Source organism: Cynocephalus volans, chromosome 1 (assembly GCF_027409185.1).
Source record: "Cynocephalus volans isolate mCynVol1 chromosome 1, mCynVol1.pri, whole genome shotgun sequence".
Classification (NCBI taxonomy): Eukaryota; Metazoa; Chordata; class Mammalia; order Dermoptera; family Cynocephalidae; genus Cynocephalus; species Cynocephalus volans.
Genome location: NC_084460.1, coordinates 10,952,818 through 10,980,595, shown reverse-complemented (window position 1 = coordinate 10,980,595; position 27,778 = coordinate 10,952,818). Strand labels below are relative to the sequence as shown.

The following is a 27,778-nucleotide window of genomic DNA, read 5'->3' as shown; positions in this document are numbered from 1 at the left end:
GATCTCCTGCCTCCTTTCTAGTCTAGAAATCATGCTTGCTCACGAGTCCCAGGTGAGAGCTAATCACAACCTTCCTTCACCTTATTTGGGAATCAAAAGGACAAGTTTCTCCCCACTCTTTGGCCAAAACTCTTCTTGAGGCTACATGGCTTCTCATCTCTTTCTCTTTGCCCTCTGCATACTCTATCACTGAGAACGGTCTTGTCTTCTCCCAGCATGTTGTGGGAAGAGTCCAGCCTGGCCCTTCATGGCATGTCAACATCCAACACAGACCAATAAAGGCCAAGTTCCCTGTGAAGAGAATCTGATTGCCTAGCTTGGGTCATGTGACTTCACTGCCCTCTGGGAGCTGTCTCTCTGAGAAGAGACGGGGACAGGGCAGGCGAGTGAGCAACATTCCCGCCTCAGTCACAGACCCCAGTGGTCTCCACTGTCCGCCAGCTGGTCAGGCTTGCTTGTCCTCAGGTCTCACTAACACCAACAGTGAAAGGCCTGATTTCTTCCTGCTGGCTAGCTCTGGGTCACTTTGATGAACCCCGCCAAGTGCTCCGACACTCACTGACCATCCACGGAGCACATTCCAAGTCCCAGGAAGCAGAGTGCACCTGCCAGAGCCAGGCTCAGGCATCACACTGCTCTGCCCTAACCCCCAGCCAAGTTATTCCAGTCCCTGTCTTGGATGGCTTTAGGGGTCAAAGGGGCTAACCCATGTGTGAACTCGTCACTACTCCCAGACATTGTGGGTATGACTTTGCCCACATACGTACATCTCACGATAGACCTGTGCCATGGGTATTATCCACTCTATGGATGAGAAAATTGAGACCTGGGTGAAGAAATTTGCAGAAGGGATCAGATCCCCAAGTCTGTTTGATTCCACACTCATGAGATTAACCTCCATGTGAGACTGTCTCTCCAGATTGTATGTGCCAGACACATCATGCAAGGTACTTGCAGGTACACTATATCATTTAATAATCTGCCCACATTATATAAATATGAATATGAGTGTGAATATAACATAAGTGAGTGTGTAGTTAGAAAATGGCCATTAAAAATGGTGCACAGCTGACACCAAACAGCAAGCAAGTCACAGCACTGCCGACCAAGTATAAACAGCTTTCACAGAATATGAATAATATTCAGATGAGGACATCCATTGACCAGGGTGAAACAAGACAGAAAAAGATTCCTCTATAATTATGTCTACATTTAATTAGAGACAAAGACACTCTGCCACCACAAAATTAACTAATAATCACCTTCTGTTTCTTTCCCAGATTAAAACTACAGCCCCATTTTATTTTTTTTCTTCCAGATTTTATTTTATTTTGTCAATATACAATGTGGTTGATTATTGCGGCCCATTACTGAAACCTCCCTCCCTCCTCCCTCTCCCTCCTCCCTCCCAACAACCTCATATCTGTTCACTTGTCATATCAACTTCAAGGAATTGTAATTGTTGTGTCTTCTTCCCTCCCCCACCCCCGGTTTTTTTGTGTATTTATTTATTTATTTTTAGCTCCCACAAATAAGTGAGAACATGTGATATTTCTCTTTCTGTGCCTGACTTGTTTCACTTAACTAATTTTCTCTAGGTCCATCCATGTTGTTGCAAATGGCAGTATTTCATTCGTTTTTATAGCTGAGTAGTATTCCATTGTGTAGATGTACCACATTTTCCATATCCACTCATCTGATGATGGACATTTGGGCTGGTTCCAACTCTTGGCTATTGTAAAGAGTGCTGCGATGAACATTGGGGAACAGGTATACCTTCGACTTGATGATTTCCATTCCTCTGGGTATATTCCCAGCAGTGGGATAGCTGGGTCATATGGCAGGTCTATCTGCAATTGTTTGAGGAACCTCCATACCATTTTCCATAGAGGCTGCACCATTTTGCAGTCCCACCAACAATGTATGAGAGTTCCTTTTTCTCCGCAACCTCGCCAGCATTTATCGTTCAGAGTCTTTTGGATATTAGCCATCCTAACTGGGGTGAGATGGTATCTCAGTGTGGTTTTGATTTGCATTTCCCAAATACTGAGTGATGTTGAGCATTTTTTCATATGTCTATTGGCCATTCGTATATCTTCTTTTGAGAAATGCCTATTTAGCTCTTTTGCCCATAATTCGGTTGCTTGTTTTTTTTTCTTGTAAAATTGTTTCAGTTCCTTGGATATTCTGGATATTAATCCTTTGTCAGATGTATATTTTGCAAATATTTTCTCCCACTCTGTTGGTTGTCTTTTAACTCTGGTAATTGTTTCTTTTGCTACAGCCCCATTTTAATCCTCCTGCTTCCTAGGTGAAAATGACCCAGATATTCAACAACAGAATTGTTCCCCCTTCCTGAGAACACCAAGCCTAGAACCAGCCTCTACTTCCTAAACCCTCCCTAGAATCACTCAACAAGACCACATTCTATATGTCCTCTTTCTCCCAATGTCCTCTTTCTGAGACACCCATTTCCCTGGGTGTGTGCTCTCCTCTGCTGCAGAAAGTTAAATGAACCCAACCTTGTGTGACTTCAGATGTGTTCCTGGAGTCTTTGGCTGCTGGGGCTTTCACAGCACGTGCACACATGTACACACACACACACACATACCAATGTAAAGGGTTAGTGTCCAATGGTGAAACTTATTGCACCCATCAAATTCACCAACCTCACACAACTAATTCAGAAAATGGTGAGCTGGATTACTCTCCCAGATTCCAAGCTCCATTGACCCTTTTGATTTTTGTCTGTACAGAACCCACTCCAGGATCCCTGAAGCTTGAAGCTAAGACTCAGTTCCTGCAGCGAAAGCCCCAGCACTCAGGCTAATTTTCCAGCACTTCACTATAAAACAAACCTCCTGTCTTAAAACCTGGATTTTAAATGTCTGAGGAGAAGTTGGACTTCAGGTCATCAAAATGCAAGCACACACCGTAATCAAAATGGGCACCATGTATGGAGAAATCTCATAGGGAAGCAGAGAAGGAGGCATTGTTTGCAAACGTTGAGGTGAAACGGAAGACCAGACCCTCCTGTGACAGAGAGGAAAGAGCCTCAGTCTGGGAGGGAGAGTCGTGGCCTGGCTCTGCCAGTAATGGCCAGAGTGACCGTGAGCTAAGACTGTGAGATGAAGAGATTGCACAAGATACTTGGCGTTCCAGCCTAAGCTCCTCGGATACCCGACACTGACTGCATGCAGACCATGGGGGGAGCTCTGGAGGTCCCCTGTCCCTGCTGCCCAGCAACTCTGTCCTCTCTCCCTTAGGCTTTTATTCTAATTTAGATAGTGGGTAAAGAAGGACTTTGGCAGATAAAAAAGCAGTTTGAAAAACCACTGGACTAAAACAATCTCTTACATTTGCAATTTTAACCCAAGAAAAGACAAGATACAATGATTAAATACAAAGGAAAACAAAATGTTTAGCTCATTCTTTAAAACGTTATGGTCAAATGTCTGGTGACCACTCCCAGGAGGATATTGGTTGAAGTTTCTCTCACTCACAGGGAACCTTAACGAAATGTCTGATTGATGGGTGGATTATAAAATGGTATTAGTATGGCACTTCAATCTTAATGTGTATGTGGGGAACGTTCAGCACCATAATCGAAAAGTATTAAGCAGTACTGGGATTTCTGCAGAGATATGGAGAGGAGGTGTTTTTGCTTTGAGGCCCTCAGCATGCACTCCCTGCTGCTGTAGCAGGAGGCCAGCCCTCGTCCATCCCCGGGCACAGGGGAAGTAGTTAGGGCAATGGATGGAAGCGTTAGGGATGCTGGCAGAGAGGGAATGTTGGAGGAGGAGCTGGTGCACACCTGTGATGGTGGGTTAGTTAGGGTTTGGAACTGAGGACTAAGGAATGGGGTGGGACTCAATAGCTAGAGGATCCTGACAAGTAGAGTGGGGTGCTTGTCAACAACTCCTCTGTCAGCTGACAGCCAATTATGAAAAAAAAAAAAAAGAGGTAAGTTTGCTGTCATGGGTATTATATTTTTATTTTTCGTATTTTAATACCATTGAAGTATAACATACATGAAAGTGCACAAGTGAGCATGAATGTACATAAAATGGACACACAAGTGCACCCAGCCCCCAGAATGAGAAGTAGAATATTGCCAGCCCCACCCCAAGCCCTGAAGCCTCCTCATGCCCCAGCAACCCCCCCCCTCCTGACTTCCAGCACTGTTCCAACTCTTCTGAGCTGCTGTGCAAACCACACTTGGGGCTGCTCCAGCCAGATATGCAGGGAGCAGGTTCCCAAGGGCAGCTGCACCCCAGGTCTGTCCTCTGGGACAACTCAGTTCTTCTAGGCCTCAGGGCCTGTGATGGGTGGGGCACCCTTCCAGACTTCTCAAATGCCTTCAGGGCTTTCCTCTCATTTTCTCTGCTATTAGCATCTGGCTGCCTCACTGCCAAACTAATGTCTTTAACAACCAGTTTATCTGCTTCATGCTTGCATTTTTTTCCTGCTCTCTGCTTCTCTACCACATGGCCAGGCTGCAAATTTTCCAAATCTTTATGCTCTGCTTCCCTTTTAAATTCTGGCTTTGCATCATGCCTTTGCCACCATAACTCAGAGTATGCTGTTAAAAGTAACCATGCAGGTTCTTTAATGCTTTGCTGCTTAGAAATTTCTTCTGCCAGACATTCTGGCTCACAACTCCTAAGTCCCACCAAGTCCAAGGGCATGGACACAATGCAGCCAAATTCCTTGCTGTGGTGTAGCAAGGGTTATTTTTTGTCTAATTGCCAATAAGTTCTTCATTTCTGAGACCTCATCATCCACATGGTCTTTACTGTCCACATTTCTATCAACATTCTCATCACAACCATTTAACCAATCTCTAAAATGTTCCAAACATTCTCTCATCTTTTTGTCTCTTTCTAAGTCCTCCAAACTCCTCCAAACTTTGCCCATTACCCAGTTCCAAAGCCACATCCACATTTTCAGATATCTGTATAGCAACAACACCCCACTCTTCATACCAACTTTCTGTTTTACTCCATTTCATATTGCTATAACAGAATACTTGAGATTGGGTAATTTATAAAGAACAGAGGTTTATTTGGCTTACGATTTTGGGACAGCTGCATCTGGCATGGACCTCAGGCTGCTTCTACTCATGGTGGAAAGTGGCAGGCAGCCAGCGGGTACAAGCAAATCACATGGCGAGAGGAAGCAAGAGAGAGAGAGAGAGAGAGGAGGTGCCAGGGTCTTTTTAAACAACCAGCTCTCGTGGGAACTTTTAAAGCTAGAACTCACTCATTAATCCTCCCACCTAGGGAGAGTATTAATCCATTCATGAGGGATCTGCCCCCATGACTCAATCAATTTCCAACACTGCCACATTGGGGATCAGATTTCCATGAGTTCTGGGAGGACAATACATCCAAACTCCATCAAATACCATAAACTACTGTTTCTTATTTCAAACTTTGTGTAACAGAATCAGGCACAAAACTAAGCTCTTTTCTGTGCCTAGATTGTTGTGTTCAACACTGTGTTTGTGAGTCACTCACATAGTCATGTTTCATTCATTCTCACTGCTGTGCTGTAGCACTGGGTAAGTACAGCACAAGTTATTCATCCTTTCTACTGCTTATGAACTTGTGCATTATTTCCAATTTCTGGCTACTATGAATAATGCTGCTAAGACCAGTCTAGTTCATACCTTTTGGTGCATAATTATACGTGTTTCTATTGAGTTTATTCCTAGGGGTGGAATTTCTGGGTCATGCTGTGTGCCTATGTTCTGCTTTATTAGATGTAACTCACAGTGTATCCGAGTGGTCATACCAATCACACCTCCACCAGCAATGCATGAGAGTCCGTGGGATTTTTAGTTTTTAACCCATATATCATGGGGGGTGTGGGGGCGAGGGAAGGAGGAGGAGGAGGAAGAAGGGAAAGAGAAGAAGGAGAAAGAGAACTAGTAAAAGTGTCCCCATAAAAATGGTCCCTCTTCCTTCTCAGGTCACCAGGATTTGTAAGTGAAGGTAATACAACTGTGGCCTCTCTCAAGGCTGTGAGGGAAGCACGTGCTCAGGCACATGCTGTGGTGTCTACATTGTGGGGGAGCAGGTAATGAATTGTGTCTCTGTGGGAACATCCCACTCCAGCAAGAACACCAGCCCTGGAGCCCAGGGCAGAATGCGCCCCTGCCCTCAAGGTTGCCAGTGGTTCCTTCTGACATGCTTCAGGCAGAAGCCCAGACAATCCAGTGATACGGTTTATAGGGATGACTCTGCCAAGGAGCCAATATAACCTCTGCCACATCACCCAGGGACCAACAGGAGCAGGTGGTAACTGTGCCATGCTCTGGAGGTCAAATAAGGTGGTACTTTTCATTTCTTTCCTTGATAAACTTGTCTTGAAATAGCCCTAGTGGAGTCAGCAAACAGGGTTGAACTAGCAGGCCAGCCTGTGATGACTTGGTGGCTTGGCCGGGCCCAGGGTCCAAGGACCAGAAAAACATTAGCAATTGCTCTGGTCAATAGGACCTCTGCCAACGATGGGGATTCGTAGCTGAGTCTTGATAGCTGCTACCACAGCTGGGGGTGGTCAGTTTCCTTCTCAAGATTAAACACACTCTCCCCGCCGAGCACCTCTGCCCCTCTGCCGACAGCCTTCTGGGTGTAAACAGCATGAGATGCCTGCGTTCTATGTCCATTTCAAGTTGAAAGGAAAGCAAAACTAAGATTACATTTTTAGAAGCTGGGAGAGACAGACTAGATGGGATGGAGAGTGAAAGCAAATTCCACAATCAAGCTAACAGATGTTTCTCTTAAAGGCAAATATTCCACCAAGTCACGGGGAAGTTATGTGCTGTTGGAGAAACAGACTGCAAGAAGAAGGGTTAACCACCATCTCCTCTCTCTGCTTCACATTCCTGAGCAAATTCAGGACAGAGTGTGAAAATCTTAAAATTAAATCAACAAATAAATAAATAAATAAAAGATTGTCTTCCATGTGGTTAGAAAAGAGCCCTGCCCGGAATGCAAGAGACAAACGAGAGACAAGCCTGTCAGGGAAATGGCTTTGGTGAGTGTGTCAAGATTTCCAAAAATACACATCACCTGAATAACAAGAATTAAGAATGGTGTTTATTGGTGAGTATAATTGGGTGATAACATTTGTATTGTTTCCAGTTTGGGGCTACTATGAATAATGCTGCTAAGACTATTCGAGTTCATGTCTTTTTGCTGCATTTCTATTGGGTTTATCCCTAGGAGTGGAATTGCTGGGTCATGCTGTGTACATACGTTCTGCTTTATTAGTTGTAACTAACAGCGTATCAAAGTGGCCGTGCCAATCACACTTCCACCAGCAGCACACGAGAGTCCATGGGCTTTTCAGTTATTAACCCCACATATCATAGAAACAGAAGCGGCAGGAGGAGGAGGAAGGGCAGGAGGAGAAATGGTACTAGCACGGGGGGAGGGGAGGAGACTTCTTGTTTCTAGACCTAAACAATTTTTCAAAAACATACTCAATTTCTTCTATATACAGACGTTATACTAAAGTATACAAAACTTCTAGTTAATTGAAGAAGCACAGATGAATAAGAAAGATCCCCCTGTCCCAGGAACCTGGGGTCCAGTAGAAGAGACAGACGTGTGACCCACGGCCAGACCCTGGGTTAATGAGGCAACTCCGCAGCAGCTGTGAGATGTGCTCCCTGCAGCATGGCTTTGGAGTTCCCCTTCATCAGAGCTCACGTGGCATCTGTGCACCTGTCCTCAATGTCGTTACAGGAATCAAACGGACTCAGGTGCATAAAGTGCTGGGATGGTAGTTCGCACAGAGTAAACGCACAAATGGCAGGCCTTCTGCTGAGTCCGCTGTTGTCAACTCAGCACCACCAGAAGTCACATCTAAGACTTGCAGCCACATTTCCTAGCGTGCCCTTCCCTAAGAGTTTCCAGGTTTGATGAGAAAATCTCATTACCAGTGAGAAGAACGCGGGTAAGAAGGCAGGAGTGAGGCAGAGGCCGCCGTTCTTGGGCAGCGTGTGGTCAAGAGCAGTGGTCTTGTTGAACAGGTGGTTTCGCAGACCCCACTGGAGCACCCGCCCCAGCAGCTGGGCATGGCAGCTTCTCAGACAGCCCGGAAAGTTCCAGCCCTTCCAGCTCCAAGTTGTAGGTGACAGATTCTCCCATCCTTCAGCTGCAGCCTTCAGCCCCTGCCACATTCCTGTAAGCCTCAATCCTGTAGGAAACCCTTTATTTCTGTAACATATTTAGTGGCTCTGTTCTCCTGACCAACCCCAGACTGATACATTTTTTTGTCCCAAAGACATGAGTGATGAGAAATAATAAGATATATTTGGGGACTGGCTCATAGTCTGACATGGCTGCCAAACACTGTATTTGGGAAACACAGTCACAGCCAGGTAATTCTGAGCAACTACAGCTCAGAGGATGTTTCTTTGCATGTGAGTGTCTCTGTGTTAATAACACTACATAGAACTCAGGATAGGACAGTGCAGGGGTCCTCCCCACCAGCCTCAGTGCTGAGCACAAGCAAATGTGCAAATGCAAAAGTCTGTCACTTGCCATCATTTTGCTGTGATACGACTCATAGGTCTGCAGGCCAGCCATGGCTCTATAGGATTCAGCAGGGCACAGCTCCAGGTGACAGGCTGAGTTTGGTTCTGCTCTGTGTGACTTTTGTTGCATAACCCAGGATGAAGGAGCTCCAGCTACCTGGGCATCCTCTTCAGAATTAGCCAGCTTCTGCTGCGATAATGCTGCATCACAAAGAGAACAATCTACCACACTCCTGGGATTCCATGTGCATCCAGCATTTTGCTATTACATAAATTGGACTTCATAATTATTCCCCCTCCACAATTTCTCAGTTCTCAGGACAAAAGTTTTACTGGCACGATGACTCAAAAGTGATAAAGAACAGTGATATTTTGTGCCTCTAAACCAGTGGTCTACAAAGTGACGTGTCCACATCCCAGGGGATAGGCAAGTCACTCCGTTGGGGTATGGAAAGAAAATATTTAACTAATTAAATATTTAAACCTGTATTTATATATATTGTTATCAAAAATACAGCAAAGAATCTTTGCCATCTGATAGTTAATATATGGAATGACATATGGTATCCAGTGGATCCACATGACAGTCATATCCCCTGGGATCCTGAGAAAAGAAAGGGAATTCTATAATGCAAAGGGGTTGACAGTGATTTTTTTTTTTTTTTTTTTTTTTGGTCTTAAATCTTCTCAACTGGAATTCCAGGAAATTAAATCCTAATGACCCAAAACACCCAATGAATGTAATGGGTTAACTTTTCCCTGTGCATCTAGAATGGTACTAGCTAGTTACGTATCTTCCTTGGAGAAACTCAGAAAAATTATTCAAATCACTTGCTGTAGGGCTTAATTCAGTTGAGAATGGCTGGATGGTTTCATCATGTTTAGCAAAACATTTTTGAAAAGCATCAAAAACAAGAAGGCAAACACTGACTTTTTTTCAGTGTTTAAAATCTCTATCCAGTACTTTACAAAATCTCAAAAAACAGTTTTATTTATTCATGGACAAAAAGCCACTTAGCTTTGGAAAAATACCTGTCTTCCTTCAAAAATAAAAAATGACTAAAGAAATGCACAGAAAACAAGATGGCACCAAACTAAAACACATCCCTGGGTCAGCAAACACTGTAAGAATACTCACAGAAAACACTGCTGAAGAAACAAGCATTTAAATAAGCATGCAGTGCAGGAGTCTTTAAATGGATCAAGTACAGATGTTTCTAACAAGTTTCAGTTGATGGGATTTGCCAGATTGGTTTCAATAATTAAATTCGCAAAGAAGTACCTTTGGTGAGTCACATAGTAAAGATGTGCAAGGAAAGATATAATCTTAACAATTGATTTCTTTATTAAATACAGGATCTTATGAGATTGAAAAGGAATTCTGGGGTAAGGCTGCCAAGGTGGTATTACATGTGAAACACGCTTACACACTGCATCATTTATAGGCAAACTCTTGCAGCAGATATGTGCAGCCAGAGGTGTACCAAGGACTGCAGGATGTCAATGATGTTGGAAAAGTCACAAAACTAAGATTTTTTAAGATTGAGCACAATTTTTACAATACTTCATAATAGAATGGGACTGATCTTGACACTTTCTTGTGCCATATAAAGATTTGTATGTTATATCACAGTAAAGTACTTAAAAGATTTGTCAGACTTGAAGATGAGTTATATACTTTTCTTTCACAAAAAGACAAGTGTTTTCAATCTGCTGACCTTTCCTATGATGGCAAGTGGCTGTCACTGCTTCGCTGTCTAACAAATATTTTCTTTTTGAAAAAGTACCTTCCCTGTCCATTCAAGGTAAAGATGATATTTAAACAAAGAGTGACACAAGCTGGGTTGTTTTTTTTTTTTTTTTCCAAAGAAATACATGCTATAAACAGAGCATTTTTAAGTGAGATGTTTGGAAATGTTCCCAACACATCTTTTCCAAAATTATGTGTGTTACCTATAAAAATTCTACTATTTCCACACTTTGAAAATTTGTAAACATTTTCTAACCTGTTAAACAATCTTCCAAATGAAGAGTTTCAGTGGTTTAGAAACGAGTTGCTCAAAATATATAAACACAAAACCTTCTGATCACTTTGTGCAGACAACTAAAGGTCATCTAGAAGGAATAAAATTTGCTATAAAAATTCCAACAAAAACCTTTGCGAAGCTGGTGGACAGATTGAGAAATGTTTACTGTGATTGGGTAATATAGCCCAAAGTATATTTATTCTATTTAATTCAATTTAGTATAAAATTGATACTATTAAATTTGTTTTAACCTACAAAATTGGCAGTTTCATATGGTTCTGCATAATGTGCAACAGTACTTCAAAAAGCTCATGGAAAAAGAGACTTAAAAGATAATACAAAACTTTCCATGAACTTTTTGAAGACCCCTGGTATGTTTGTGTAGTATCTAGTGGCCTAGATTCTCGTGGCTTCCTTAAGCAAGGGACCTGTAATTTGCAACCCACACATCTCCACTCAGGTAAATGAGGAGGTTGGAGTAGTAATTGGAACTCCAGGGAGCCAAGAACTCAAGCCCCCTTTTCTGATGGTCCCAGAAAATGCTCCAGGTTTCTGGGGCCTAAGGCAGAAGAGATGCCACAAGGAGCACCCAAGTGGATTGACCACGACAACCTCAGAGACCTCTTGTGCCATGACAGAAGGGACAAAAATGTGTGTGTGTGTGTGTGTGAGAGAGAGAGAGAGAGAGAGACAGACAGACAGACAGAGACAGACAGAGAGAGAGGGGCTCAGCAGCTGGGTTGAAGAAGAGTACCACAGTGGAACTAGAGGTCTGGGGGCAATGACTTGCTTACATGGAAGACTGGGGCAGATGGGATGAGGGACGTGGCAGAGAAATGAGAACAACTGAGAATGAGATATCCCCACATCCCTGACACCTCAGTCTGCTGCAGCTTCCCACAACCTAGAAAGCAAATGAGAACTTAAGAACAAATGAGAACTCCCAAAGGGCATTCAATTCAACACAGAACAAACGCTGTTCTAGAACTAGAATGCTTACTTCTGAAATTACAAGTGCAATAGACTCCCTGAACTTAGATGCAACCCTGCAGCAAAAGCAGAAACCCTGAAATTGCAGAGGGTCTCCACTGCTCAGCCAAATGCAGAAGAGAAATTAACTCAGTTAAAGACAAGCGGAGAGAGTCTTGCTCCCCTGACAACGTGGCCCGAGATGGCAACATTTCAGCAGGCTTCTGCCTAAACGGAGGAGGTCCATCCTATATCTTGAATGTGAATTCCTCAAGAGGCGCAGATAGGAAGGAAACGCGGCATTTCCCAACTACATTAAGGGCATTTACATGATACCCTTGACTTGGAATCTAAGGGAAGAGAAATGAGATTCTGAAGCAGAGGTGGGTCAGTGGCTGCTTATTTGTTCAGATACAATAGCTTTACAGCAAGTGCCCCAAAGTTATCATATCTCTTCCCTAACCCCATACCCCAGCCTTCAAATTCTTCAAAATAAGTGCAGTATTTGACTAGAACAGGCAGATTGTTGAGAGCTGAACTATCAGGAGGCATGGGGCTTCCACCTACCTTCCCATCTTCCCTGGCAAATGTTTCTACTGGAGAGAGACAAGCACAAAAGCAACTATAATCAGAAGTATTGATTTTAGCTCTGAAAACATTTTTCATCAGTCTCTGAAATTATATTGTCAAGCAGGGAAAGCAAATAGAACAAGCACTCTTGTTGATTGCTGCTATGGAAATGGATGAGGTGTTACGAACCGTGGATTTGCAGGGAACTCACTTCCGTCTTCTGAAAACATCTTCCTCAAAGTACCCACCTTCAGGTTTGTAAACTCAGTGGCTCGTCCATCTGCTTTGTGAGCTCCACCGCCAAGCGCATGTGCTCTAGTGCAAGGATTTTACAAATAATTCCTGGGGCATTTCCTGATTTTTTAGTGGCTTCTAGGAAGGATTCTGAAAAGGAAAATTCCTGGTAAACAGGTGAACATGCTGGATGGCAGCCACGTTATCTTTTCCAAGTTATAGATTGCTCAATACTTGGAGAGAACTGAATTAGGTGATAGGGACACAATGAAAATAATAATGATAAACAAGATTAAATTCCTGCTGTCATCGATCTCATAGTCTAGCAGAAAATACAAACACATAGACAAGCACCTCAACACCAGGATAGCAGGAACCATCATGCATGAGAGAGGTACCAGGAGGAGTCTTACAGGGAAATGGAAGGCTTCCCATTAGGTGGCATCTAATCCAAGTCATAAAGGGTACATGGAAATTTCTCGGCAGAACAAATAGAATAAAGCAAAGGCTGAGAGGCCTTAGAGGCTTTTGGAGATCTGCAAATAGTTCAGCACAATAGAGGAAATATACGAGATTTTTTTTTCATGCAGGTTTATTGAGGTACAATTTTCATGTAATAAAATGTATTACTTTTAATGCTCAGTTCTATGAGTTTTGACAGATGAATATAATGATGTGACCACCACCACAATCAGAAAAAGAAAAATCCTATCATGCCCAGTTCCCTCCAGTGCCCCCTTGTAGCCAATTTCCTCCCCCCGGCTCTCAGCCCCTGGCAACCACTGATCTGTTTTTCTGTCCCTGTGGTTTGTCTGTTCTAGAAGAGCATATAAATGGAATCACGTGGTGCATAGCCCTATGAATCTGGCTCCTTTCACTCAGCATGATGCATTTGAGATTTGTCCATGTTGCTGTGCGGATGTACATGAAATTTTTGATGCACCCAATTTGGAGGCTATGGACAGTTTGACATTTACCCTAATGATCTGATCCTAAAAATCTAAATAGTGATAATTTTTATTGCCAAGAGGAATATCAAAGGCGATTCTGGAAATATGGCTGCTTACTTACACACACAGCTGTCTACTTCCCCTTTCCAAACTCTCCGTCTGGAGCAGCACAACTGGAAAGGCACAGCCAGCAATCCCTTGGAACTAGAAAACCCTTGTCTGCCCCTGTTCACTTTTCCGCATGTGGCTCCTAGAAGACCTGCCAAGTCCACGGGCTGTTGTGAACCTGGAGGGGTGCCGCACAGTGAAGTGCACTGACACCAGTCCCTGTGGGTGGGGAAGCACTGTCACCTGCACCCAAAGAGACCTAAGGACAGAGAGTGTCCTCCCATACTCCAGCAGGGTGAGCACGGGTTTTTTCATTTGGTTTTGGTTTTGGCGGCTGGCCAGTATGGGAATCCAAACCCTTGACCTTGGTGTTAACATACCCTGTTCTAACCAAGTGAGCTACTTGATCAGCCCGCAAACCCAGTTTTCCAGGATTTTTTCCACCACTTCATAAGAGCAAAAACTTCTGTCCCTTCCACCATCTGCCTATTGAGGCACCAAAGCTATATGCTATACAAATTCTAAGGGAATATACACCCATGAGTAGATAAATAAAATGAGACCTATTTAAGAGAGAAGTGCTTACTCTTGGCTGATTCACTGGAATCGCCTGGGGAGCTTTAAAAGCTACTGATGCCTGAGTTCTACCATCACAAATTCTTCATTAATTGGCTTCACTATGTCCTAGGCACTGAGACTTTTAAAATCTCCCTAGAGTGATTCTTACATGTGGCCAGGGTTGAGAACTACCGAATTAAGAACATTCAGCAATTCGAGGGAGAAGACTAAGTTTAAAAGGAGAACAGATGACTATTATTAAAATAGAGCTAATGGAAGAGACAGATGAACCTAGAAAACAAATGAGAACTCCCAAAGGGCATTCAATTTAGCACAGAACAAAAGCTTTTCTAAAACTAGAATACTTATTTCTGAAATTACAAGTTCAATAGACTCACTGAGGAGAGAATATTCTTTGCTGAGAACCAAATTACTATTTTAGGAGGTCAAGTGGAAGAAGTATTTTATAAATGATGTGAACTTCATGAGAAATTAAGAAAAGAGACTTGGAGGACAGATCTGGGATATCTGACTATGATTAATAAAAGTTTACTAGAAGGGGGAAAGGGAACAGATGGAGACATAATAAATAAGGAAGTCATAAAAGAAAATTTGTCATAGCAGAAAAAAGTTTCAAGTCTTCAGTTTACAAAAAAGTAAAATTAATCATAATTGGAAAAAAAAAAAACCTAGACTCTCAGTAACATTTCCTGATGACATTCCTGAAATCCAATTATGTAAAAGAAAATATTACATGCTTATAGAAAGAAGTGATAGATTACTTACAATGGAAAACAAATGGGCTAGCATCAGATACCTTGTCTGCAAGACTGGAGGTAAGACTATGGAAAAATGTTTAAAGATGATTGAATGAGGACAGTATTCCAAGAATCCTATACCCAGCCACAATATCAATCACCTGTCAAGGCAAAAGAAAGATATTTTTAGACATGCAAAGACTCAGACAGTCTATAGGAAAATAGAGATAATTCCTATATTAAACTATTCCAGACCATAAAAAAAGAAAAATTTTCAAATCCATTCGGTGAAAAACCTAGCACAGGATATACCAAGAAAAGCAAAATAAATCCCTACTACTCTAGGTCAACTTTATTTATGGCCATAGATGTAAAAAATTTATAAATGAAACATTGACAAATTGGATCCATTGCTATATTAAAAGGATAATGTACTATGACTAGGAAAAGTTTATTCCAGAAATATAGATGGTTCAATTCCCAGATGAATAATTTTTTTGACAAGTTAACGTCTTATGGAAGTTAAGCAAAATAAAGCAAAATCCCAACAGAATTTTTTGTTGACATAGTCAAGCTGATTCTAAAAAAATATATATGTAGAAAGGCAAAGGATGATTTTTTTAAAAGCATAAAGCTAGACAAATCACGTTACTTGATTTTTAAGACTTAGCAAAACAAACAAGAGCTCAAAAACAGATCCCCACAAATATTCCCAACTGAATTTTAAGAACTTATTTATTTGCAAAATAAATTCAATGGAGGAAGGGTAGTCTTTTCAAAAAATGACAATTCAACATCCACATGCAAAACAATGAACCCCAACCTGAACCACACGCTTTAAACAAAAATTAACTCAAAATGACTCATAATTCCAAATGTAAAATATAAAACTATTAAACTTTTAGAAAAAACTATAAAAGAAAATCTTTATGACCTACGCTTAAACAAAAAGTTCACAGACATGACATCAAAAGATGAACTTTAAAAAAAAAGTAGTGAAAGTTCTCAAGGATATTCAATTTAACACAATAATTCATGAACTAAATTTAATAAATTGTGGTACATAAATATTATATTGCCTTACATGATTATTATTAAATAACTATTTTGAACATATTTTTATACTGGCATACAAAATAAGCTATTTATTAGTAGTTTGCTTTTATCTTTTTGTGACCTCCTATTCCAATCCTACATAAACTTTTATAAGGATCGAATATGGAATTTTATAAAATGCCCTTTCAGCAGTTGCTAAATGCGATTTGCTATAGTCATATTTCTTCTCCTTTACATTGTTCCCATAAATTATGTAAATGATTCTGGAATAGAAAAGGATTGTCTTATATCACTACAGTTATTCAACATTGTTTTGGAAGTTTTTTCCTAATGTTGTAAGGTGATATTCTCAAGACTGATATTAAGGATGAAGAAACAAAAATTAGTTTAATTTGAAGATTATATGCTCACATACTTAGAAACCCCCCCCCAAAAAAAATTCTACTAAAGAACTATTAAAATTAAAAACAGGATTAAATAATGTGGCAATATAAAAGATAAATACTTGTATGCTAACAGAGGAGTTTTGGGGTTTTTTTTTTTAACATGCTGTGCAGAGTACAAATATAAAAGTTTTTGCTTGTATGTTATTATGGGCTTCAATAATATTCTGTTAAAACTTCTCTTCATGTCTCTTTCATCTGGGTAGTTAAGTGTTAAAATTACACAGCAATAGATAATTGGTCCATCATTATACTGTAAACATTTTTGTAAGCTTCTACATAAATTCAAAATATTCATTTTAAATGACTATATTCCATAACATAATATTTGTGTACTGTATTTATTCAAATGTTCTCTAGTTTGGGGACAATGGGGTTATGTCTAATGCCTGGCTATTAGAGATAATCCTTTAATAAGTACATTTTGAGTATATGACTTCATTTTTACAGTTATTTCCTTAGCATAAATTTCTATGTACAAATGCTAAAATTTCTTGAGTTTTCTCCCCAAATTCCTTTCCAAGAAGGCTGTACCAATTTGCACTGTCAATAATTTAACAAATATTGGTTGAATATTTCTCCCCTGCCATACTGATTGGGCAGATCATTACAACTGTATTTTATCAACATCTTTATCTTGTTCCTATTATCTATATTATATAGAAAATTCCCAGTGTTCAACAAGGCTTCTAACTCTAGTATAATGCCAGTTATATAATTCTTTCTCAGTAAATGTTTGGTTTAGGACCTTGCCCAGAAAATAATCATAAAGGAAAGGGGTCTGGATCTTTTGTTCCATCCTGAGCAGAGGGGCTTCTATGGCTGACCACACTTTCAATTGAGCTTAACCACAGACTTTGTACTGGAATTTAATAGTTGTTCTAACATTCTGTAGTAGTGAAAGATCAGTACAAGGGAGAAAGGGCCAAGTATACTCTTAAGTGATGAGAAGGTATAAGAGTGACCCCCAAAAAGCATAAAGAGGACCCAGGAGAAGTCTACTTTGGGATAAGATTGAGTAAGCACACTCCAGCCTGTTGCTCCTAAATGCAGCTATACCTGCAAAGAATGCACGGAGCAGCTATTTGAGTACTCTGAAAAGTAAATAGCAGCAGGAAGATAGGGAAGGAGACTGGAATTCAAATGCCATTGAACTGGCAGTGCCATTTTATTTTCCTCAAGTATTCCCTGGCCTGAACTCAGTGCAGCCCAAAGCCTGGATGTGGGCATTGACATGGATAGAGATGTTCCAGGAGAAGCCCTCTGATCTGACTTGGACAATGGGAGAGGGGTCTTCTAATACTCATAGACAGAGTGGAAACCCTTCCTCCTCCCCCCCTTTTTTATTCTCTTTCACTAGAGCTTTCAAACAATTAGGTGCCAATGGTGGCTTCAGCAAAACAGCAATGAGAGACCACAGGAGACTAAAATTCTAAAGAAGAGGACCTTCCTCACCAGTTGGAGGAGATGTGATTCCAAGTGGGTGGTGTAAACACCCTTTGTTCTTTTTCTTTGTCCTCCTGCTGTTTGATCCTGACATAGGTAGATTTGGAGGAGGGTATGGCAGAGCAGAATAAATAAAGCACTAAGTTTCTGTCTGGAAGACTAAAAAAGGGGACAGTCCCCTAGGAAATCAGAAAATACTAAGGAGATCACAGACAGGGAAGAGCTCAGGAAAGCAACCGCGTAAGTTGGTTATGTCTCTTGAGCTCAGCCACAAGCTGTGTAAGCATGGATCTGACCATAAAAAGCATACCATAGATTTCAAGAACAGAAATACGGGATAAACCACCACCCAAATACCAGATGGAACTGGGTGAGACACATGTAGGACAGATAAAAATAGCAATGCAAGGATTTGAAAATATAACTGACACTGAAACCACAACCTAAAGAGACTGGTCAGAGCCTGACCTGAGAAGTCTGATTACCTAGAAAAACAAAAATACCAACATTCTATATATGATTAAAACAAAATCCAGAGTTTCATAATGTAAATATTCAAAATGTTCAGTATACAAACCAAAATTACTTGACCTATGAAGAACCAAGAAAATCACAATTCTTAGTGGAAAAGACAATCAGCACATGATGATACCAAGATGACACAGAAGTTGAAATTATCTGGCAGAAACTTTTAACAGCTATTATAAAAAATGTTCCAACAAGTTTGAACCCTCTTGAAATAAACAGAAAGATGGAAAATCTCATCAAAGAATTAGGAACTAGAAAAAAGAACCAAATGTAAATTTTATACCTGAAAAACACAATAATCCCATTGATTTTTTTTCTTTTGTTGCTTATGCTTTGAGGGTCTTGTTCATAAAGTCTTTGCCCAGCCCTATTACCTGGAGTGTTTCCCCTATATTTTCCTTTAGTAATTTTATGGTTTCAGGTCTTATATGAAAGTCTTTAATGCATTTTGAGTTGATTTTGGCATGTCAAAGGGATACCTGCACTCACATGTTCATTGCAGCTGTATTTACAATAGCCAAAATATAGAACCAACCTAAATGTCCATTGACAGATGATGGGATAAAGAAAATATGGTATATATACACAGTGGAAGACTACTCAGCCATAAAAAAATGAAATTCTGCCATTTGCAGCAACATGGATGAGTCTGGAGAAAATTATGTTAAGTGAAATAAGCCAGACAAAGAAACAGAAATACCACGTGTTCTCACTCAAAACTAGCTGCTGGGAAGGAAGGGAGAGAGGGAAGGAGAGAGGGAGTGGGGGTAGAGAAGGAGGGAAGAAGGAAGGAATGAAGGAAAGAAAGAAAGAAAGAAAGAAATGACCACAACAATACGTTGAACTTTCAGAAGGAGAGAATAAACTTAAGGATGCTAGAGATGGGCGGGGAGAGAGGGGATTTAGGAAGTGACAGGTCTGGCACATGGCATAAAGAAATATCATAATTTGAAAGAATGAATATGCTAATAATAAATAAAAATTTTCTTAAAAGAAAAGAAAAAATACAATAACTAAAAAAATTTTTTTAAACTCACTGGATGAGATAAACAGCAAAATGAACATGACAAAGAAAAGAGTCACTGACTTTGAAGGTAGATCAATTAAAATTATAAAAATTGAATACAAAGAGAAAAAGATTGAAAAAAATGAAGATAACTCTAAGGAGTGTGGGACAATACCAAAAGGTATAACATTTATGTCATCAAAGTCCCAAAAGGAGAGTAGAAAGAGGGCCATGCAGAAAGAATATTTGAAGAAACAATGGCTGAAAACATCCCAAATTTGATGAAAGACATGAATTTACACAGTCAGGAATCTCCACAAATCCTGAATATGTTAAATACAAGATCCAGACCAACACATTATAATCAAACTGTCAAAAGCCAGAGACAAAGAGAGCACCTTAAAAGCAGTAAGAGAAGTAACTCATCATGCACTGAGAATCTTTAATAAGATTAGCTGCCAATTTTTCATTGAAAACTGTGGAGGCCAGTAGACAGTGAAATGACATATTCAAAGTGCTGAAAGAAAATAAATATCAACCAAATATTCTTTATCTGGCAAAAATATCCTTCAGACATGAAGGAGAAATTAAAACATTCCCAGATAAACAAAATCTCAGGGATTTAATATTACTAGTAGACCTGCCCAACAAGAAATGCTAAAAGGAGTTCTTCAGGTGCAAATGAAAGGAAACTAGACAGCAAATTAAAGCCATACAAAGAAATAAACAGCACTGGTAAAAGTAACTACATGGGTAAATATAAAAGCTAATAATATCTATATTTGAGAAAAAATAATTGCATATCTATGTTAATGGGCAAATGATGTAAAAATATATAATTTGTGACAATAACAACATAGAAGGGGAGAAACAGTACTGTATGAGCAGAAGATTTATCTACTATTGAAGCTACGTATTGATTCAAATTATTTCTTATAAATTTAAGGTGCCAACTAATAACCACTAAGAAAATATAGAGATTAAAATATATACATAAGGAGGGAGAAAAGTAAATTAAAAGTAAATCAAAATGGTACACTATAAAAACTCAATTAAGCAAAAAAGAAGGCAATATTGGAGGAATTGAGGAACAAAAGAAGAATACGATATGGAGAGAGCAAATAACAAAATGACATAAGCTCTTCTTTATCAATAGTACTTTAAATATAAATGGGTTAAACTCTCCAGTTGAAAGGCAGAGATTGGCAGGACAGATTTAAAAAACAAACAAACAAAAAACCATGATCTAATTTTATGCCATCTACAAGAGACTCACTTCAGATCTAAAGACACAAATAGGTTGAAAGTGAAAGTTTGGAAAAGTTATTCAATGCATATGGTAACCAAAAGTGAGCAGGGATGGCTACACTAATATCAGACAAAATAGATTTTAAGTCAAAAGTTGTTAAAAGAGACAAAGAAGAAAATTATGTATTAATAAAAGGCCCAATCCATCAAGAAGATATAACAATTTTAACCATACACTTAACATCAGAGTCCCAAAAGACAAAGCAAAAATTGACAGAATTAAAAGAGGAAATAGTTATACAAATATTTAGAGACTTCAATAGCCCACTTTCAATAATGGATAGAACAACCAGACAAAATATCAATACAGAAATAGGATTTGAACAACCCTTATACAGAATACTCTACCCAACACAGTTTAATACACATTCTTCTCAAATGAACTTGGAACATTTTTCAGGATAGACCATATGTTAGGCCACAATAGAAGTCTGAATAAATTTTAAGAGTTTGAAATTATTCAGAGTATCTTCTCTCAAATAAATTAACTGGAAAGATTGACTCCAAAATATTAAACAAACAAACAAACAAACAAAAAAACCCCAAAGTGTCTTCTCTTACTACAGTGGAATAAAATTAAAAACCAATAACAGAATGAAAACTGGCAAATTCACAAATAAATGGAAATTAAACAACACACTCTTGAGCAACTAATGGATCAAAGAAAAAATCACAAGTTAAATTTTAAAAAAACTTTGAAACAAATACAAGTGAAAACACAACATATATAACTTATAAGATGCAGTGCTCACAGGGAAATTTATAGCTGTAATGCCTACATTTAAAAAAAAGAAAGAGCTCATCTCAATAACCTATCATTCCACATCAAGGAAGTGGAAAAATAAGAGAAAATCTAAGAAAATGGTAGCAGAGGAAGGAAAGAAAAATGACCAGAGTAGAGATAAGTGAAACAGAGAATAGAAACACAACAGGGAAAATCAATGAAACCAAAAGTTGGTTTTTTGAAAGTACCTGTGAAATTGACAAAGCTTTACCTAGACTGACTAGAAAAAAAAAAAAAGAGGTAAGACACAAATTACTAAATCAGAAATAAAAGTGTTGACATTACTACCAATCTTACAGAAGTAGAAAGAATTATAAAAGAGTGCTATGAACAGTTGTACAGCAACAAATTAGAAAACCTGGATAAAATGGGCAAATTCCTAGAAAGACAGGAACTACTGAGATTAACTCAAAAAGGAATTAAAAATCTCAAGAGACTTATAACAAAGTAAAGAAATTGAATCAGTAATGGGAAACCTCCCAACAAAGAAAAGTTCAGAGTCAAAAGCTTCATTGGTGAATTCTACCAAATATTTAAAGAAAAATTAACACCAATCCTTCTCAAACTCTTCTTAAAAATAGAAGCATAAGGAACATTTTCTAACTCATTCTATGAGGACAGCATTACCTTCACACCAAAGGCAGACAAACACACCACAAGAAAAGAAAACTGCCGAAAATATCCCTTATGAATATACAAATTACAATAACCCTCAACAAAATACTAGCAAACCAAACCCAGCAGCATGCAAGTATTAATGAGATCACATGCCATTACCAAGGAAATTTATCCTAGAAATATAATGGTGGTTCAACATATGAAAACCAATCAATGTAAGATACCACACTAATAGAGTAACTTTTAAAATCACATGATCATCTCAAACAATGCAGAAAAAGCATTTGACAAATTTCAACACCCTTTCATGATAGACTCAGAATAGCAAAAATGGAAGAAAACTTCCTCAACATGATAAAAGGCATTTATGAAAAACTCACAGCTATCATCATCCTCAATGGTGAAAAACTGAAAACTTTCCCCTTAACATGAGTAACAAGATAAGGTTGCCCACTTTCACCACTGCTATCCAGCATTGTACTAGAAATAGAGCAATGAGGTAACAAAAATAAATAAAAGGTATTCAAATTGGAAAGGAAGAAGTAAAACTATATCTATTTGTAGATGACATGATGCTATATTAGAGCTAATAAACAAATTTAGCAAAGTTGCAGTATACATATCAGTACGTAAAAATCAATTGTACTTCTGTACTAGTGATGACGAATCTGAAATAGAGAACAATTCTATTTACAATAACATGAAAAAGAATAAAATACTCAGAAATAAATTTAACAAAGGAGATTCAAGACTTGCACACCGAAAAGTATAAAACATTGCTGAATAAATTAAAGATCTAAATAAACAGAAAGAAATCCTGTGTTTTATGAATTAGAAGATTTAATAGTAAAAGATGGTAATACTCCACAAAGCTATCTACAAATCTTGATAAGCGTTTTGCAGAAATGGAAAATCTGATCCTAAAATTTATATGGAATTGCAAGGGACCCAAAATAGTCAAAATGATCTTGAAAAGCAAAAATAAATTTGGAGAACTCTCACTTCCAGATTTCAACACTTACTACAAAAGCTAACGAAAAACAGCATGGTACTGTTATAAGGACAGATATATTCATCAAAGGAATAGAATTGTGAGTCCAGAAATGAACCTATATATCTATGGTCAATTGTTTCTTGGCAAGGATGACATGACTATTCAATGGGGAAAATAACCAGAGTCTTCAACAAATGATTCTGGAACAATTGGATATCCACATGCAAAAGAATGCAGTTGGGCACTTACTTCACACTATATATAAAAATTAACCCCAAATGGATCAAAGACCTAAATTTAAGAGATGAAAATACAAAACTCTTAGAAGAAAACTGGGGTAAATCTGCATTACCTTGAATTTGGCAATGACTTCTTAAATTTGACTTTGAAAACACAGGCAACAAAATTAAAAACCAAATATTTCAGATTTCATCAAAATTAAAAACTTTTGTGCATCAAAGGACATTTTGAGAGAGTGAAAAGACAGCCCCCAGAATGGGAGAAAACCTTTGCAAATCATAGATCTGACGAGAGACTTGGATCCAGAACCTATGAAGAATTCTTACAATTCAACAACAAAAAGATAAACAACCTAATTTTAAAGCAGGCAAAGGACTTAGAGATTTCTCCAAAGATACACAAATGCACAAGCACTTGAACATATGCTCAACATCATTCGTTATTAGGGAAATGTAAATCAAACCTACAGTGAGATACTACTTCTTACTCACTTAGGATGGCTGTCATAAAAGAATCAGATAAGTGTGGACAAGGATGTGGAGATTTGGAACCCTCATACACTGCTGGTAGGAATGTAAAACAGGGCAGACACTTGGAAAACCAGTCTGGCGATTCCGCGTATGTTTAAAAACAGAGTGGCCATACGACCCATCAATCTCACACCTAAGGATATGAGTATATCCAAGAGGAGTGAAACCATGTTCACAAGAGCATTGTTCACAATTGCCAAAAAGTGGATACAACCCACATATCCATCAACCAGTGAATGGGTAAATAAATTGTGCTATGTCCATAAAATAAAATATTATTTGGTCATGAAAAGGAATAGAATAGTGATATATGCTACAATATGGATGAACCATGGAAAATATGCTCAGTGAAAAAAGACCACATATTATATGATTCCATTTATATGAAATTTCCATAATAGGCAAACATATAGAGATACAAAGTAAATTGGTGGTTGCTTAAGGCTGGGGGTCAGGGGATGAGGATGCAGGGTCAGGGAGGTAATCGCTAAAGGATACAGGTTTTCATTTTGATAGGATGAATGTTCTAAAAGTGACTGTAGTGATGGTTGCAAATATCTGTGAATATCCTAAAAACCATTGAATTTGTATACTTTAAATGGGTGAATTGTATGGCATGTAAATTATATCCCAATAAAGCTGTTATTTTTCTAAAAATCGCTGATAATACTAAGTGCTAAAAATTGCTAATAATACCAAGTGCTAGCAACGACATGGAGCACCAGTACAGGGTGGACTGTGAAATGGTTAAGATTCTCTGGAAAAGAATTTGGCAGTTTCTTATGGAGTTGGTAATTCCATCCCTAGGTATCCGAAATGAAATGAAAAATTTATGTTCACATAAAAACCTGTACTCAAATGTTTATAGAAGTTCTATTCATAATCCCCCAAACTGAAAGTAGGTCAATTCAGTGGCTGAATGGGTAAACAAGCTGGTACGTCTATATAACAGAACATTACTCATCAGGAAAAAAAAAATGAACTTTTGACACTAGCATCAACTTGGATGAACTTCAAAGCCATTGTGTTGAATAAATGAAGCCAGTCTCAAAATCTTATATAATGTATAATTCCCTTAATTTAACATTTGCAAAAATACAAAACTAGTGATAAGTGACAGATCAGAGGTTGCCAAGGGTTGGGGTAAAGGGAGGATAAAACTTTATATAAAAGGGTAGCATGAGGGAGTAACTGTTTTTTAATTCTGATTGTGGTGGTAGTTACATGTGTTGACATTCATAGAACTATATGCCAAAAAAAAGTAACTATTACTGTATGTTAATTCAAAAATTAAAGCCAAAAATTTTTAAAATTCAACACATTAAAGCCAAAAAAAAAAAAATTAGAGAAAATAAAATAAAATAAAGATGGGACCCAGGAGAGAAAGGGATGGAAAAAGAATTCTCATAACAACAACTCCAAAGCCAGCAGCTCTGCTGGAAAAGCACATAGAATGTACAGAGCTCACTCAGATTTACACAATAGAAGATATACAAGGTGCTGCCAAGTAACTGTGTGGCAGGCTTGGTGAATGACAGAATATAGGGGTGTGGCTGGGTGTCCTTCAGTAAGATCATGGGACAATTCCAGGAAGTTGGAAGGAAAGGTGGTGATTGTGGTTTTACCTGCATTCCCAGTAGAATTCCACTATGGCTGCTGGAATGATGGAAGAGGCTCCTGGACCCTGTGTTCATGGTCCTCTCTCTGGCACCTGCAGTGTGTCAGGGAGAGAGCAGGAAGGAAGGATCCCTCTTGTGCCCTTGTGTGTATAATGTACAGAGTGAGAGAGAAGTAGAGTTAACGAAAGCAAGAGCTCGTGAATCACTGTGACCCCAGACACTCCTGTCCCATCAGAGTCCCCTCTACTAGGAAGGGACTGACTGCCCCTAAGAACTGGAGGAGACATAGGACCAATCAAAACAGAGATTTTGACATCTGACATGGTGTGGTCTTTTGATTGCATTAATGGTCCCAATAAAGGGATCCCTATTTCCCTGCCCCTTTTTTGTTTTTGTTTTATTGTGTTTTGTATTTTTTTAGCAGTCTATTTTTAGAGCACTTTTAGTTTCACAGCCGAATGAGTGGAAAGTACAGAGAGTTCCTGTATAACCCTGTCCCCACACACTCACAGCCTCCCCCATTATCAACATCCCCACCAGAGTGGTACATTTGTTACCATCAATGAGCCCACACTGACACATCATTATCCCCAAAGTCCGTAGTTCACATAAGGGTACACTCTATGGGTTTGGACGAATATGTAATAACATGTATCTGTCATTATACTATCATACAGAGTAGTTTCATTGCCCTAAAAATCCTCCATGCCTATTTGCATTGTGACTTTACCACTTCTTCCATCAAGAGATGGAGTCTATTTCCTCACCTCTGAATGCAAGGTGGCCTTGTGACTTGCTTTGGCCAACAGAATGTGGCAGAAATAATGAGGTGTCAGTTCTGAGATTGGACTTTGAGAGGCCTTGCAGCTTCCACTCTTTCTTGAACCCCTGTCCCTGCCGAGATAACAAGCCAGGAATAGCTTCCCATAGGATGAGACAGTACTAGGAATTCCCAAAGCTATGTTTGACCAGCCAGCAGCCATCTGATACCAAGCAAGTGAGAGTACCATCCAAGATCAGCCACACCACCTGCCATATCTACAGCAGGTGAGTAGATGCCTGGGAGAGTCTGGCTAACATAGAAGAAACAACCACCTGAACTTAAAACTCTGGGTTTGGGGTGGTTTGTTACTCAGCACTAGCTAACTGCTATATATGGGAAAGTATCAGGAAGAGGGCATGGGCATGCACCTCTGTGTCTACCAAAGAAATGAATGAGTTCAGTCATTGATCTGAACAAAAGTTGAGGGTCTAAAGACAAATGTATCCAATCAACCAATATTTGTGGTGTGTTCTTGGCACTGCAAGGATTCCAAAGACCATTTCCCTATTCTCAAGCAGCCCATCATCTAGAGGGATAGGACATATTCAAATACTTTTAATAAAGAGAAAAATCTGTTGCTAAATAGAAGCTCTGGGACAGTATTCTGGGAACAGAAAGGATATTCACAAAGAAGAAATTAAAAAGGTTTAGCTGTGTAAATATTTTAGTACTGACCTGAGGGTACAGCCATTAGGAGATCTCAGCTCAGAGGACTTAAGTAATCAGGGAGGCTTAGCCAGGCCCTAAAGGATGAACAGAATGTGGCTACTGAGAGCACAGGGTTGTCACAGAGACGCTAGCCCTGATCCCTGTCCTGACCCCGGTCCAGCTCTTTTATCACCCACTAAGATTCCCACATCTTATGAGCCACACTCATCTAGAGAGCAGAGTCGGGGTAGGTACAAAGTCTTCCCATATCATGACTAGCCCAGCACATCTTCACCCAAGACAGCCACACTGAACATGATTAATACACTGGAAACCTCAAACTATTTCAGATCTAATGTTGAGCAGGTAAGAGAAGGTCAGTGGTACCTCCCCTCTTGTGGGAGGTACTTGCAAAGACACAGTGGGGCTGGCTGAACTTTTTCATCTCCATCTCTGCTGGAAATGAGAATGACAGCTCTCCTTCCTGAAATGCCTGAGTGCCTTACCTGACCTCCAGCTCTGAGACTCAACTGTGGTCAAGGAGCTTCCTTCCTAACAACTCTTGAGATCACAGCCCCTCCGGAAGATGCCATCAGGATTGAAAGCTTTGGGGATGATTCAGTCCTGTGGTCCCACCAGCCAGAAGTGCTGGTGATGAAGGTCTGTGGGTTCAGGTGCTGCAGAGTCAGCATCTGAGGCTGCCCATGGATAGCCTTCAGCTCAGAGCTGGTGGGCTGTGCTGTGAGACTTCTGTGCATGCTCTGACTTATGGCCACACTGCACAACACCAGGGCCACCATTCTCACTGTTCTCCAGGAGAAACTATCAATGTAGAAGTCAGTGTTAATGGAGCCCTTGAGTGGGCAACAGGGCAGCCCTGGTCAGAACAGGGTTTTGCATTAGGAGTCATTAGCATCCCCATTTCACACATGAGGAAACAAAGTTAATTTGAAGAACTTGCATATGTATGGTGGGTGTACAGGGATTTGAACCCAGATTTCTTCATCTGACTT

General features: G+C 39.5%; 2 long non-coding RNA genes across 2 annotated transcripts in view; both read right to left on the bottom strand.

The window, feature by feature from the left end:
- The window catches only part of LOC134371388 (uncharacterized), a 50,769-nt gene that overhangs the window by 4,892 nt on the left and 18,099 nt on the right, over nucleotides 1-27,778 (bottom strand). The gene's annotated exons all lie outside the window — the stretch shown is intronic.
- On the bottom strand, nucleotides 9,871-25,424 carry LOC134371399 (uncharacterized). Its single transcript, XR_010022829.1, has 3 exons — nucleotides 25,301-25,424; nucleotides 12,363-12,498; nucleotides 9,871-11,894 (listed from the first exon to the last, which is right to left on the bottom strand). It is a non-coding gene; the product is annotated as an uncharacterized LOC134371399 (long non-coding RNA).